Below are 15,065 nucleotides of genomic sequence, written 5' to 3'. Positions count from 1 at the left end.
AAATCTCTTTGCTCTAGCGCACCATCTCATCTTTCTCTGTGCAGAAAATATTTGTTTTGTTCTCTCTCGGTGCACCAGCCTTACTTTGTCCACTCACTTTGTCTATCAGTGCCGCTTTGTCCTTCTAATTCTCATTTGCATAACTTTGTATCATCTGCAAGCTTAGTGGTATAACTTGCTATTCTTCCACTGACTCTTCAATATATATGATCAAAAACTGAAGTACACTACAGATCCCAAGGAAGCACCAATCAAATGTTCTCTCTATTCCTGCTGTTTATCTCTTGGCTCCAAAGTCAAGATGTACAACTCAGTTCACCACTTATTGACTTTCCCCTTGATCATTCTACCAGGTTTAACGCAATGACTATGTGCTGAAGCAGGATAATTTTGAGACGCAAAAGTGAATGATGGCTTGGTCTGTGATTACTTCAGCCTGAATATATGGTCGCAAACATTGCAAGCATTACTTCTTAAAAAAAAAATCTGCTTATTAGATCATTTATCTTGTTTGTGGGAACTCGTGCAAATGTCATCCAGCACGTGTGCTTCTGTCATAATTGCAGCTGCACTTAAAAACTAATACTCCTGTTTCACCTCAGCTGTGAAGTGCCTGAGGTCATGTAAGGCATTATAAGCAGTGCAAGCTGTTTTTAGTTAAACCTATCACCATGTTAATTTAACAAAATAAAACAAAGAACTGCAGATGCTGGAAATCGGAAATTGCTTGGAAAGCTCTGAAGGGTCACTGGACCCAAAACGTTAACCCTGCTTTCTTTGCACAGATGTCGCCAGACCTGCTAAGTTTCTGCAGCAATTTGTTTGTGCACCATGTTCATTTCTTTGTTCTCTATGTGGGACGGTTGTTGTAGACCTTGCTGTTTGTACTATTACTGTAATTTTGAACTGAGATATCAATGCTATATCCAGGGCGAATAAGCTACATGTGCAGTGCAGTGGTATATATAATGTCTGGAGGACAACAAGCTTAAAACAAGTTGCATCCATTGTGACCTCATAGCTTAGCAACAGAAAATGATCTGCTGTGCTCCACATATTGCAGCAGATTTTTGATATCTCACTGTAAATATATATTGCTGGCTGTCATTCAGCAGCAATGCAAATCTGACTGCATGTTCAAAATTCTTTGTTAAAGTTAGAAATGGCTGGTAATTCTGCGGAGTAAGTATCAAAATTGTTCAGTTTTGTTTTAAAAGGTGGTTATTGTGAACATGCACATAACATGTTTTCCTACCCAATTTTAAAACTCTAGTAATACTAAGTTTTTGTCTGTTTAAATTGTTTTCATTAGTTGATTTAAGGAGTGTGTCAGTCAGTGGGAAAATCCAGTAGGCATTACCTGGCATACACAGGCGCAGAACATGAGAGTCTGTGACTCGGTGCGGCTGCAGTTGGTGGTGACAAGATAGGAACGAGAGGAATTGGTAGAGAACAAACAAAGTCTGGGGGCGGTAGCAGTCAAATTAGTGTGAGGATGGTATGGGAAGGATGGAATAGCATGAGGGGTGTTGGGGAGATGGCTTGGGGGTGGGCTTGCATATTGGAAAAGCTTAAATGTAGGAAGATGACAAGGATAGTTATAACTCAGTATTCTAAAGCTACTGTTTGTGCTAAAACTAAAGTTTCACTGGATTTGAATGCAGAGTTTCTGAAAAACTGCCAGATTATTTAAAAGAACTCCATAGAATTGATTCCATAGATTAAGATAATCCATACCCTTCAGTTTCGAAACAATCCGAATCTAATGGACACAAACTTAGACTCAGAGAAGTAGAGTTGTAATGATGCTACAAAATTTAAAACCAAAAATGATAAATTGGGCATGGAACTAAATTGATAGTTAGTTAGGTGTTTTCTTTGAAAGATGCTGAAATTATAATAGGATATGGGATGATTCAAAAGAGGAGTTCAAAATTTTGAAGGACTTTGATAAGCGATATGAGGAGAAATTCTTTGAATTGGCAGGTGAATTGATAACTAGAAGACATGGGTTTTGGATAAATAGGAATAGTGGGAGCAGTGGGTAAGGAGAAGCATCTCATGTAGCATGGCTATGGGCCAAATGCAGGCAAATGGGACTAGTTTAGTTCAGGAAACTTGAGTTGGGTGAGTTGGACCAAAGGGTCTGCTTCATGCTGTGTGATTCTATGGCTCTATGGTTATGTTCTAAAATCAACAACCTGGAAGGCTGTTAGATGCATGTTCAGTAGCTACTTTCAATGGGCAATTCAGTAAATCCTTGAAAAGGTGACAGTGGTGCAAGAGCAAGGTTATGGACCTCATTGGAATGTTCTTTTAAAATTACCAGCGCAAATGTTTGGCTGCCTGCCTACATCCTGAGCTGAAAGATTCTGTGATTTCTAAGATATCCAGAATTAGTGCTTGCACTGTTGCGTCTGTCTTGGGTTCAATTACCACTCTGGGACTTGTGAAAGATATTATAGAAATTCAAGTATTTTACTTAACCGTATTGAGACTTGTGCAAGTTGCAGTTTCTCTCACCACCACCGCATCCCAGCCTTCCTATTTTGAATTTTATTTTGCAGAATTTCTTCCTGCTTCGTATGACGAGTTTCTGTACCTCCTTCCTGTGTTTACTGGTTTGAAAGCATTCCAAGAGTTAACTAGTCAATAGACAAGAGTTGCATAACACATAAAGAACTTCTTGAAACAATTTTTGAATTCATCAAGAGAATTGAGGCAATACATCAACATCAGTCAGTTCATTTATTTGCCCTAACATGAGCTTCATGTTTTACATGACTTATATGTCCAATTATTAACCCTCTGAGTCAGCAGCACCATGTTCTGCATGTCAGAAATTGTTCAATTTGTGGCATGCAATTAATTTTTCTGTAACCCTAGAAAATACTAATTTTAAGAAATAGTGGTACAAGCACTGAGGATCATTAACCTGGGGTTGGGGCCCACTGCACTCCAAAATTCCTATCTGCTTAAACCTTAGTGCCTTGCTGAAACTAAGGGCTGAAATGGATCAGTTGCCTAGTAATGGAGGCTGAATGTAATTTGACTGCTTAGTGACACTTATACAGTCGGTAGTGATCATAAATCAATTTCTGTCTCTGAGATCTCACTGCCATTAGCGTGAAACCAATTCAGCTTGATGGGCTGAATTTGAAGGTTGTATTTTCAGCACAGGGCTTTGCTTTTGGCAAACATATACCAATATATTAAAATGACAATATCAGAGCCTTATATGTGCTTCATGCCAGCAGACTGTTGCAAAATTGCATTTGTGGCTTTAGCCCTAAGGTTATTTGCTGGATGTGTTTCTCCGCAAATAACTATTAATGATCTAGGTATGCTTTTGGTTATGTGCCTAGAAAAGGAAAATAGCTGGCCCTTTGTGTACGTACTTAATAAATTTATCTTGAACCTTTACTAGCTGTCATTTTTGAACTTCAGGTATTGAGTGCCTTTTTTGAGGCGTGGGGGTGGAGGGCATGGAGAAAACACAGAATCCCATGTGGGCATTTCTTTAAAGTTAATAGTATTGAGTCAATCGTATAAAAATGATCAAGCATGTAAGTGAGATTTTTATGGTCTAGTCGTAAATTAACAATATGTAGTCTTTTACTTAACTGAAGTAGGTAAAACAAAAACTGGCAATTCTAAGAACAAAGCCAGCTCTTTGAAAATAGTACTGATTATTCAACCTGAATTTCTTGCCACTATTGGATTTAAAGCACGCTTTTGAAATTCAAAGCTGTTTTTTATCTGAGTAATTTGAAACCATTGCCACCATTCAGACCATCAAGTACCAAGATAGTCAAGCATCATTTTATTTTGAATTGGAGTTAGTCTATTCCCCAACTAAGCTCCTAATAGTTTGTAGACTGGACTGCAGTGTTAGTAGTCCTACCTCTGGACCAGAGCCCCAGATTTAAGTCCCACCTGTTCCAGTTGTGGTCATAATCTCTGAACAGATTTGGTTAACAAGCTGTTCTAGATTTGTTTTAATCAAAGTTTGGTGTAGAAGTCTAAACATAAGTCACTTTCTTCCTATACGTTTATGGTTGGAGATACTATTAGCATAAGAATGGCCAGGTAAAGTTTCAGAAATAATGCATTTGTAAGTTAGCCTTCAGAATACCATCTGCTGTTGCATAACAAATAAATCATGAAGTTAAGCTGTTTTATTTCATAGAACGGAGGTTCATTAATTTGAGATTGCTGTTGAAGAAATGGAAAATTTACTGCTGAATGGTGCAAAGGGATGGAGTTTAGAATTGTTAAATGAGAATTTTAGCATAGGAACTGAGGCAAGATGTGACAGGTGAGATTTAATAGGGTTGATTTTAACTTTTGGATGACAAACAGGCGGAATGTGCCAGGAGCTCTTACGTACCCGCAGCGAAGAAGTAGCCATGACTTTCAGGCACCGGCCTCATTTCCACTGGGTCAGCAAGCTGTGGGGCACCAAACTGGCATCCTGATGCAGTTCACGGGATTAAGGCTGGCCAATATTGGGCCACCATCAAGGTGAGTGTGGGGTGGGAAGGGGCTCTCGGAATGGCAAGGGCTTGGATGATTCTGTGAGGCTTTCCTGAGGAGTACCCCTGCTCTTTGTTCTTAAGTTGAGTCTCTGACTTTTAGCATTAGAGACATTGACGTTTAAGGAAGCCCATATGAAGTAAGCATTTAAAGCTGCTTCAGAGCCCGCTGATTGAAAGTGGATGAACAAGTCAATGAAGTATGCAATTTTTTGGTCATGTATTCTTGATTCTGCTGTACTGTGTTCTGTTCAGTATTTGTGCCATTTACTCAACATTTTTTTTCCTGCTGTTTGCTTCATTATTGGTGCAAGTGGGTTTTCTAGTGGCAGTGCTTTTAATGAAGAAGTGCACAAAGCTGCAAAACTGCATGAAGTTGCCAATTAACCCTAACATTGGAGGGATGATTTAATGATTAAGGAAAACACCGTAGGTGCCCTGAGATCACTCATTCTGTCCTTACGCCACTGTCTGCAGATCTGGGGATTAGACCTTGCCTGATGGTGGGACAGCGGACTTGATAATATCACTAAGACATATTAATGCCTGCCAAACATAGCCAACATGCAGACATGCTTTTCAGTAGAATTTAAGGTAGATCAGGATATTTGATGTTAACATAGTGGTAACATTACTGGATAAATAATCGGGACATGGACTAATGCTCTGGCAATATGAGTTCAAATCCCAGCACATGAGAATGATCATAATCCAATAGTGTCATGCTAAAATCCAACCTGGCTCACTAACGTCCTTCAGCAAATAAAATTTGCTGCTCTGGTCCATATGTGATTCTGCGTCCTTAGCAACATGGATCATTCTTAATTGCCCACTGAAATTTCTTAGCAAGCTACACTGTATCTGACTACTGTGGAAAAGAATTGTGGGTGTACTTGCTTCATATGGAATGAAACAGTTGAGGAAGGCAGTGCACTCCTACCTTGAGAGTAATTATGGATGGTCACTGATGGCTTTGCCTGTGACTCGAGAACAAACCTGGTTTAAAAATACTCTCTGCTCCTATGATGCTGCTTGGCCTGCTGTGTTCATCCAGCCCTGCACCTTGTTGTCTCGGATTCTCCAGCATCTGCAGTTCCTACTATCTCTGATTTAAAAAAACACACAGTAGCCATGTAATTAAGCATCATCAAGTAAGAGCGACAATGAGCTTGGATGCAACAGTACACTTCAATTTGTTAAAACCTTCCATCAGCTACTTAGATGCAAACTATACCTCAACATAGTATAGTTTTATTCAACGTCGGATAAATCTTATGAAATATTTAAAAAAACTAACAATAAATAATATTTGTTAAAAATGCATTACTTTTATCAATATGGTAAGCAACCAAAATTTCAGATAGAGCCATGAGGTATTGAGAGTTCAATGTGCACAAAACTGCACTTCCAACAACTCAGCCCTTTGCTATTGCATTTGTTTACAGCGCGTGTGTAGGCACAATATGGCTGAAGTCCATGTGGTTTTGTATGGCTGCAGAAAAAGTTGTTAACACTTAGTTCCATTTCTATGACTGAAAGAGATCGGGATATGCTAAGGCTTGCATTTATGTAGTGCATCTGTTAAACCCCGTGGATGTTTTTATGTGAACATACTTAGCATTATTTTGTATGCAGCTACATTCCATGAACAACGGGTGTTCCTTTTGAGTTTGGTTTGAGTTCAAAGAGGAACGTTAGCCAGAACACAAGCAGAACTATCCTAAGATAGTAGGAACTGCAGATGCTGGAGAATCTGAACTAACAAGGTGTAGAGCTGGATGAACACAGCAGGCCAACCAGCATCGGAGGAGCAGGAAAGCTGACGTTTCGGGTCTAGACCCTTCTTCAGAAGGCTTTCCTGCTCCTCTGATGCTGCTTGGCCTGCTGTGTTCATCCAGTTCTACACCTTGTTATCTCAGAACTATTCTAATCTTTGTCAAGAGTTATGGCATCTTTGATGTTGACCAAGAGTCCCTGTTTAACAGTACTGCAGAAACAAGGCACTTGCAGATCTTGGAAATCTGAAATAAAAACAAACTGTTGGAAATACCCAGCAGGTCTCTGGAGAAACATAGCTAAAATTTTAGGTTGATTAATGTGAGCTCTGTTTCTCTCTCAATGGATGTTGCTAGAATTGCTGAGAAATACCAGCATTTCCTGTGTTTAACCTCGGTGTTGCATCTCATCTAGAAAACTGCACTTCTTCAGCATATTGCTCTAAAGTAGGGTTTTGAACTCCCCTGACATCTTTTGGCACAGGAAACCAACCAAGTCAAGCTGTTAAGAAATGTTGGATGAGCTGCACCTTAAGTTTCTTTGTATCAAATCTGCGATGATATATGAAGCAAAATGAGTTGTGTGCCAGTCAGGAGAAGTTTTTTATGCTTGTTCCTTCTTTTAAGTGGACTTAAACCCAGTGTGTCAGTTTTCCAGTGACCTGCAAGCGGTGTATCTGTGAAAGTAATGCTCTTGGTTTAAGGTGTAGAAGCAATGAGAAGGTAATTGGTGCTGAGTTGCCAAACACCAGTTACCACTTTTAGCTGGTCCAATTCCAACAGTATAACTGAGCAATCCTAAACCATATTACCATACTGACCATGCTGTACCAGTCTTAGGTTAAGTGTGTTCCTTTTATATATCAATTCTGTGTGTATAATTGTGGAGGTGGTATAATTATTAATGTGGTGACACCACATGAGTAAAGGGTGAAATTCTCTAGTTTAGGCATTTCTGTGAAAAGTTTCTGCATGGCAAACAAAACTAAAATTATCAGGATGTTAGATGTTTCAGGTGACTGTTTCTGTCTCTTTCTGCTTTTTGGATGTCTATCTTTGATCTTCAATGCATTTTGAACTGAAATTTAATCTATAGAGTATATCCATCTGAAAGCTGAGGGTCATGACAACAGTGACCTTTCAGAAAGGGAAGTGTCATTTCCTGGAACTTTTACTGTGGAAAGTTTTGTTGCCACTTGATAGGAGATGTATTTCATAAAATGTGACTTTGAGACTTGACAGAAACGACTGATTATACTATGAAGTGCCGTTTTACTGCTCATATGATGTGTTCCTGCTACCTCTGAAGTTATTATGTATCCTCTTACACTGTTGAGTGGAGTGGCTGTAAACGTTTACTTTTTGCAAAAAAAAACCCCACTTGCAATGTGAATTTGTTGGCAATTTCTAACCAGGCTGACATCTATTACCCGCTGTGAGTTAGCAGGGGTAGGTGGTGATGGACCTTCAAGGTGTGATTTGAGGTTGCCAGGCCACTTCAGAGGGCAGCTAACCATCAAACCCATTGATTAGAATCAGAGACTTTCAGAGAGTGAAGGAGATCTGGAACTCACTGAAATGAGAGTAGAAGCAGAAAGCCTTGTCACATACTGTTCTAAAAAAAAATCTAGAAAGTGAGCTTAAATAGGGTTAGCCCTATTCTTAGCTGGCCTGGATCTAATGAGCTGAATAATTGCCTTCATTGTGTCTGTGTGGGAGCAGAATTGTATCTTGGCCAGACTGAGTTTCAGATTTCTTTCCTAAAAGGGCATTAACAAGTTACTTCGGTTTTTCATGACACTTCATCCCGTAAAATTCAATCATATTCTAACACACGGTAACGTTTGGAACCATTTTCTGTGTCATTCGTTTTGGCCTCTGGATTGCTCATTCAGCAGGCCTACGACATCATTTATGAATGGTACTGGATAGTTAACAAACAAATGAAGGAGTCTCCACCCATCTTCTGGTGGAGCCCAGGATGAGTGCAAAAGATGAAGCAAAGCATTTGCATTCAACTTCAGAGAGCAATACAGAGTCAGTGGTTCATCTCCGTTTCCGGATGAGGTACATGGTATCACAGATGACAGTCTAAGGCTAGTTTGATTCCATACAATATCAAAAAACAGCTGAAAACTGCGAAGGCAGTGGACCCTGACAACAATCTGCTGCAGTATTGAAAATTTTTGCTGCTGAGCTAGCCACACCCTTAAGTCTTCCAGTAGAGCTACAGCACTGGCATCTAAATTGCCCAGGTTAGTAAGTGTGCTTATTCAGCAATATTGTTCAATGATACTCAATTTCACCACAGCCACTTAGCTCCTGATCTCATTCCAGCCTTGATCCAAATGTGAACAAAAGAGCTGAATTCCAGTGCTGGAAGGACAGCCACTGTCTTTGCTATCCTCACAAAACTGGAGTTAGTGGGAATTGGGGGAAGCATTTCTACTGGAGTTGTACCTAGTATAAAAGAAGATGATTGTCATTGTTGGAGGGTAGTCATTTTTGTTCATAAGACACAGCAGCAGAAATAGGCATTCAGTCTTTGAGCCTGCTCCACCACTCACTAAAATAATGGCTGATCTGATGTTCCTCAACTCCACTTTCCTGTCTTTTCCCTATACCCTTAATTTCCCTTACTGATTTTAGAAATCTGCCATTCCTAGCCTTGAATATTCTTAATGACCCAGCCTTGATAGTTTTCTGCAGTAAGGAATTTGATAAATTCACTACTCTCAGAAGACAGACATGAGGAATGTCTTAAATGGCTTACACCACAATAGCGATTATGCCCTCTTCTAGACTCTCCCACACCTCTCTACTCTACTCTGTCAAGCCTCCAAGAATCTTCGATGTTTCAGTAAGGTTGCCTCTCATTCTTCTGAATTCCAATGAATATGAGTCCAACCTTTTGTCATAAGAAGATCCCTCTATATCATGATCAACCTAGTGGACCTTCTCTGGACTGCCTCCAAAGCCAATATATCTTTCCTCAGATAAGGGGAACTACAACTGTTCACTGTGATCCGACTAGTCCCTTGTGTAGTTTCAGCAAGCCTTCCCTCTTATCTCTATTTCCTTTGACATGAAGGCCAACATGCCACTTGTCTTCCTTATTAACTGCTGAACTTGAATGCTGAACTTGAATGCTAACTTGTCATGCATGAGGACCCCAGATTTCTCTGTTGCAGCTTTCTGCAGTTCCCTGCCAAAGTACATAAGTCACACATTTTTCCACATTATATTTTGTTTGCTAAGTTTTTTTTGTCCATTCATTTAACCTGTCCGTAGACTGCTTATGTCATTGTCACCACTTGTCTTCCCAGCGATTTTTGCGTCATCTACAAACTTGGCTGAAGTACATTCACTTTCCTCATCCAAATCATTCATACATATTGTAAATAAATCTGGCTGTTGCATTGATGTTTGTAACGCTCTGTAGTTGCAAGTTGCCATCCTCAAAATGGCTCTTTCATCCCAACTCTGTCTTCTAATAGTTAACTAAGCTTCTGTCCATGATACTATACCACCCAGTACTGTGGGATTTTATCTTATCAAGAAACCCTATGTGTGCTATCTTAGTGAAAGCCTTTGCAAAGTCTATATTATGCTTACTGGTTCTCCTTCACCCATCCTGATTTCCCTTTCATGATATCATGCTGACTGCTTGATTATGTTGTGTGTTTCTAAATGCAGTGCTATTAGATCCTTTACCAATGACTCTCAAAAAAGTGATAGGCGTTAAGCTAGTTTGGCCCATAGTTGGCTTTTTTTTTTATTCTTTCCCTTTTAAATGTGTGTGATTGGCAATTTTACAAACCTCTGGAACTTTCCCAGAATCTAAGGATTCTTTGAAAATTACTACCAGTGCATTCACTATTTCTGTATATCCGTTCTTTAGTCTCCCAGGATGCAACCCATCAGGTTCAGGAGACTTATTGGCATTTAGCCATTCATTTCTCTTGTGTTTTTCATTCAGTCTTGACAGTTATTTCCTTCACACTTTTTGCCCCTTGATTAAATATTTTTGGAATGCTATTTAGTGTCTTCTACCATGAAGGTGGAGGCAAAGTCTACATTCATTTTCTAATTTCCTATTGTTATTCTGTCATCTTCTTTCTCTATGCAGATATGTAATCACCCTTAAAGTTAGAATTGTTGTTTGCGACCCAACTTTCTCTGTCTCTCGGAATGAATGCTAAATTCTACCATGTTATGTTTACTGCTTCCTTGGCGATCTTTCTGTCTGAAATAATTTAAAAGATCCAAAATTGCCTGATCCCCGGTTGGATCTGCATCTTGTTCTCGGAAACTATTCCGAATACGTTCTATGAATTCTTCATCATAACTACTTCTGCCAATGGGATTTTCCCAATTTACTTGAAGAGTTAAAGTCGTCCCTGAATAATATGTTGCTGTCTTTATATGCCCGTTATCATATTATTTATTCAATGCCCTGCAGGACAGCTGTTGTTAGGGAGCCCATAGACTACTCCCAGTTTCGTCATCCCTTATTGTTTCTTAAATGGGTAACCATTTGGAATCCATAGCCTCTGAACAAGACTATTTCTTACTAATATATGTATTCCATCTCGCGCTAACAAGGGTATTCCACAATCTGTTTTGTCCTTCCTGTCCTTCTGGAAAGACATCATGCCTGAATAGTTAGATTCCAGATTTTATCGCCTTGTAGCCATGTCTCTATAATGGCTATAAGATCGTGCCCACTAGCCTCTATTTCTACTCTTGATTCATTTTTTTCCCCCAAATATGTGCCTTTATGTAAAGAGCATTAATTTTGCTTTTTTAAAAAACTGTTCTTTCTACTTCTTGACTACATTTCAGCTTTTTATTCTGTTTGTAGACTCTGTTCCTTCCTCTCTGACCCACTGTGGTTACCATGCAACACTGCCATGTACTTTTGCTTTGTAAGCCAACATATCTTCTCCAGCACAAGTGAGCTTCAGTCCATCTCTGTAGTCCAAGTTATTTGATTCTTCAGGGTACTGTTGCCAGCATGATTCAAGTGAAACCCGCCTGACTTGATCAGTTCCCACCCAATCCTGGTGTCAGTGCCCCCCCAATCCTGGTGTCAGTGCCCCATGAAGTTAAACCTGTTCCTCCCACACTAGTCTTTGAGCCATGCATTTAACTCCTTGACTTTATTGAATTTATACCAGTTTGTCTTAATCCCACAGCAACTGCCGCTGAAAACATCAAAACTATAAATCTGTGGGTATGAGTTTGAGCACACCCATTCAAGCTACTTCTATTGTTCCAGCTTTTAAAACAACACCTAAAGCTTCATAAGTTGTTTATCTTCTCATAGACTGCTCGGCGTCAGTCCTCCAGTCTCTCTGTCTAAAAGAAACCAGGACAAAACACACCTCTTAAAGCCACAACGTTATTACACTGACCAAATTTGAGGCATGTGACTGTCTCTCAGAGCAGAGTGTCCACTAAACTTCCCCTTTCATGAAATGTCTTCTGCTTGGACTCCAGATTTTCAACTTCGATCCGAAGTTGGTTGAGCTGTAAATTGTTGCCTCTTCTGGAATACTGTCTCCAGTTCTGGGTCGCCCAGTTATAGGAAAGATATTATCAAGCTGGTGAGGGTTCAGAAGAGATTTACCAGGACATTGCTGGGTATGGAACGTTTGAGTTGTAAGGATAGGCTGGGACATTTTTCACTGGAGCGTAGGAAGTTAATAGGTGACCTGATAAAAGTTAATAAAATAATGAGAGGTATAGATAGTTTGATGGTAGTTGTCTTTTCACCAAGATGGGGAATTTCAAAACTAGGGGCATATTTTTAAGGTGAGAGGGGAGAGAGATTTAAAAAAAACACGAGGCAATTTTTTTTACACAGAAGGTGATTTGCATGTGGAATGAAGTTCCTGATGAAGTGGTGGATACAGGTACAATTACAACATTTAAAAGACATTTGGATGGATATATGAATAGGAAAACTTTAGAGGGAAATGAGCCAGGAGCAGGCAGGCGGGATTAGTTTACGTTGGGATATTCTGTTCGGCATGGACTAGTTGGACCGAAGGGTCTGTTTCCATACTGTATGACTCTGATGCTATGACTCTGTGTTTACTCCTGATCTAACTGCTCCTACACTCTGTCATACTGAGATGTTATCTAACCTGCCATCTCTATTACATTTTGGTTAATTTATTAATTAACTAATCTAGTTAGTACCCCTGATATAACAAGGTGCAGAGCTGGAAGAAAACAGCAGGCCAAGCAGCATCAGAGGAGCAGGAAAGCTGACGTTTTGGGTCTGGACCCTCCTTCAGAAATTTCTGAAGACTCGAAACGTCAGCTTTCCTGCATCTCTGATGCTGCTTGACCTGCTGTGTTCATCCAGCTCTACACTTTGTTATATCAGATTCTCCAGCATCGGCAGTTCCTACTCTCTCTAGTTAGTACCCCTGCTGTTTGCACTGTATTGCAGTTAACTACTTCTTACACTAATATCATTCATCCTAACAAGCTACTTTTTTGAGGAAAAAAGGAAAGAAAAGATTAGAGATCTGAACATTAAACTTTTATTTTAAAAACTCAAAATATTCCCCAAACCTACTGACCATTCAGCTGCTTTGTTCAAGCAAAAGCAACTAAACAACTTCAGCTGCCCAACTCTGGAACTTCATTGTCAGTTGCAATCAAGTGGTCACTAGCAATCAGGTGGCTACTTCTAAATGCTCCAAACATGCAGTCCTATCTGACTCACTTAATGAGAATCCAGTTTCGGATAGATCTTAATTAATCTGCTGTTTCACTGCAACCTTGGAAAAAATAACCTGCTGAAGGTGAGCACCTACAGAATTTAAATTGTAGATTACCAATTACTGACTAAATTTGGCAAAATAAAGTTTGTAAAATTAAAGATTTAGACTTTGTTACTTGACTAAAAGCACATTCTCAGTTTTTAGTTCAGAGCGTAATTGCAGAGTTCTTCAGAATAACCTCTCGAGGCCCAACTAGCTTCGGCTGCTGCTTCAATAATCTTCTCTCCATCGTAAGGTTAGAACTGAGTATATTGACTGAAAGTTGCACAATCTTCTATACTGTTTGTAACTCCTCAGATACTGAAGCAATCTGTGTACATATGCAGCAGGGCTTGGACTGATAAGTGGCAAGTCATGTGTGTGTCACACCAGGTGCCAGGCAAAGAACATCTCCAGAAAGAATCTAATCATTACCCTTTGATGTTCAATGGCATTGCCATCACTGAATACTCCACTATCAACATTCTAAAGGATTACCAGTGACCAGAAACTGGATTGGACTGGATATTTATATTCCGTTGTTTCACTTTCTAGGACAAGTAGGTCATTCGATTGTACTATATCCTACACCTTGAACATTGATTCACTCCCTACACTGAAAGACAGTGGCAGATAGATGCCCAATGAGCAAGCTGCATTGAAACAACTCACCAAGGCTTTTAGACAGAATCTATCAAACCTACGACCTTAATCATCTAAGGCAGCAGTTGCATGTTCCCCTTCAAACCCCACACCATTCTGACTTGCAAAATAATGCACTGTTTCTTCACTGTCACTGACTCAAATCCTGAAAATACCTTCCTAACGACGCTAGGAGTAACTGCATCAAAGGACTGCAATGATTCAAGGATGCTGCTCACCACCTTCGTGAAGGCAATTTGAAATGGGAAAGCAAATGTTTGCCTAGCCAGTGATGTCTGCATCCCATGAAGGAATAAAACAAAACTGCGTTCTACTTAAAATAGTGGAAGTTGACTCCATTGATTAGTTGTTCAGGAATGCAAGAGTATAGGGTGAATTTGGAAATTATAGGAAATGGGAAATCATAGAAAACATGAAGAAGGTACAAACCAGATTTCTTCAATGGCAATTTATTGTAGCTGGGAAAAGATTGGTATATGCACTTAAGATGGTGTTGGAGGAGGAGTAGATAATCGGGGGAGATGGAACCCATAGAGAGAGAGTGAAAAACAGAGCATGTGAAACCAGGTTTCTAAATTGCCATTGAGAATATCAACAAATATACCAATCTATCTTGTAGGAGGATCGTTTGTGCCAATTTATGTTTACTCATCACTGTTTACCATGTTGAATTAACATTGTGCAGCGAAAATTCAGTATCTTCTGATGCAAGCCTTGGGAAAATTGATGTGGGACTGCCCAAATGTTACGGTTCATCTTTCAAGCCTTCCCAGTCAAGTCCAAGGAATGTAAAGCATTACATTGGTGCCGGCCTGGCTGCCAGTAAGATGGCATATTTAGACATCACTTCATTTACAGTTTCTACTCCTAACTTTTTGACAGTGTTTACTCTCTTAGCCTTCAACTCTCTTAAGGTATGCATAAGACAGTGAAGAGATTCACCCATTGTGGGGAGTTTTGTTCATGAGTGCCAGCATTTGTCCATATGTTCTTGGCCTTATGTACTGTGTGTCCTGGAGCCAAACCACTTCAAATCTCTGAAGCTTTAGTCTAGGGCAGTGAGGGCCACAGTTTGCATGCATCATCATGAGGAGGCACAGTTGAGGACTTGACATTGGAGAGGCTGTGTACTGACTAAGGGATCTAGACATTTGGCCATCTCTTTCACATTGCTGCTAGATGAATGTGTAAGCTGAAAAGAAGAAGCAAACTACCAAACAAAAATGTAAGGCATGCCAACTCTCTTCTTCCACACAGACATAACACATCAATCTGTTGGACACCTCATAAATATATCAGCATGCTACGTTAAA

At 39.7% G+C, this 15,065-nt stretch overlaps 1 protein-coding gene across 1 annotated transcript in view; it reads left to right on the top strand.

The window, feature by feature from the left end:
* The window catches only part of klhl13 (kelch-like family member 13), a 234,681-nt gene that overhangs the window by 46,968 nt on the left and 172,648 nt on the right, over window positions 1–15,065 (top strand). The gene's annotated exons all lie outside the window — the stretch shown is intronic.

The sequence above is a fragment of the Rhincodon typus genome, chromosome 14 (genome assembly GCF_021869965.1).
Source record: "Rhincodon typus isolate 14 chromosome 14, sRhiTyp1.1, whole genome shotgun sequence".
Lineage (NCBI taxonomy): Eukaryota > Metazoa > Chordata > Chondrichthyes > Orectolobiformes > Rhincodontidae > Rhincodon > Rhincodon typus.
The sequence above is the reverse complement of the archived record's forward strand: the minus strand, read 5'-3'. Positions and strand labels throughout refer to the sequence as shown.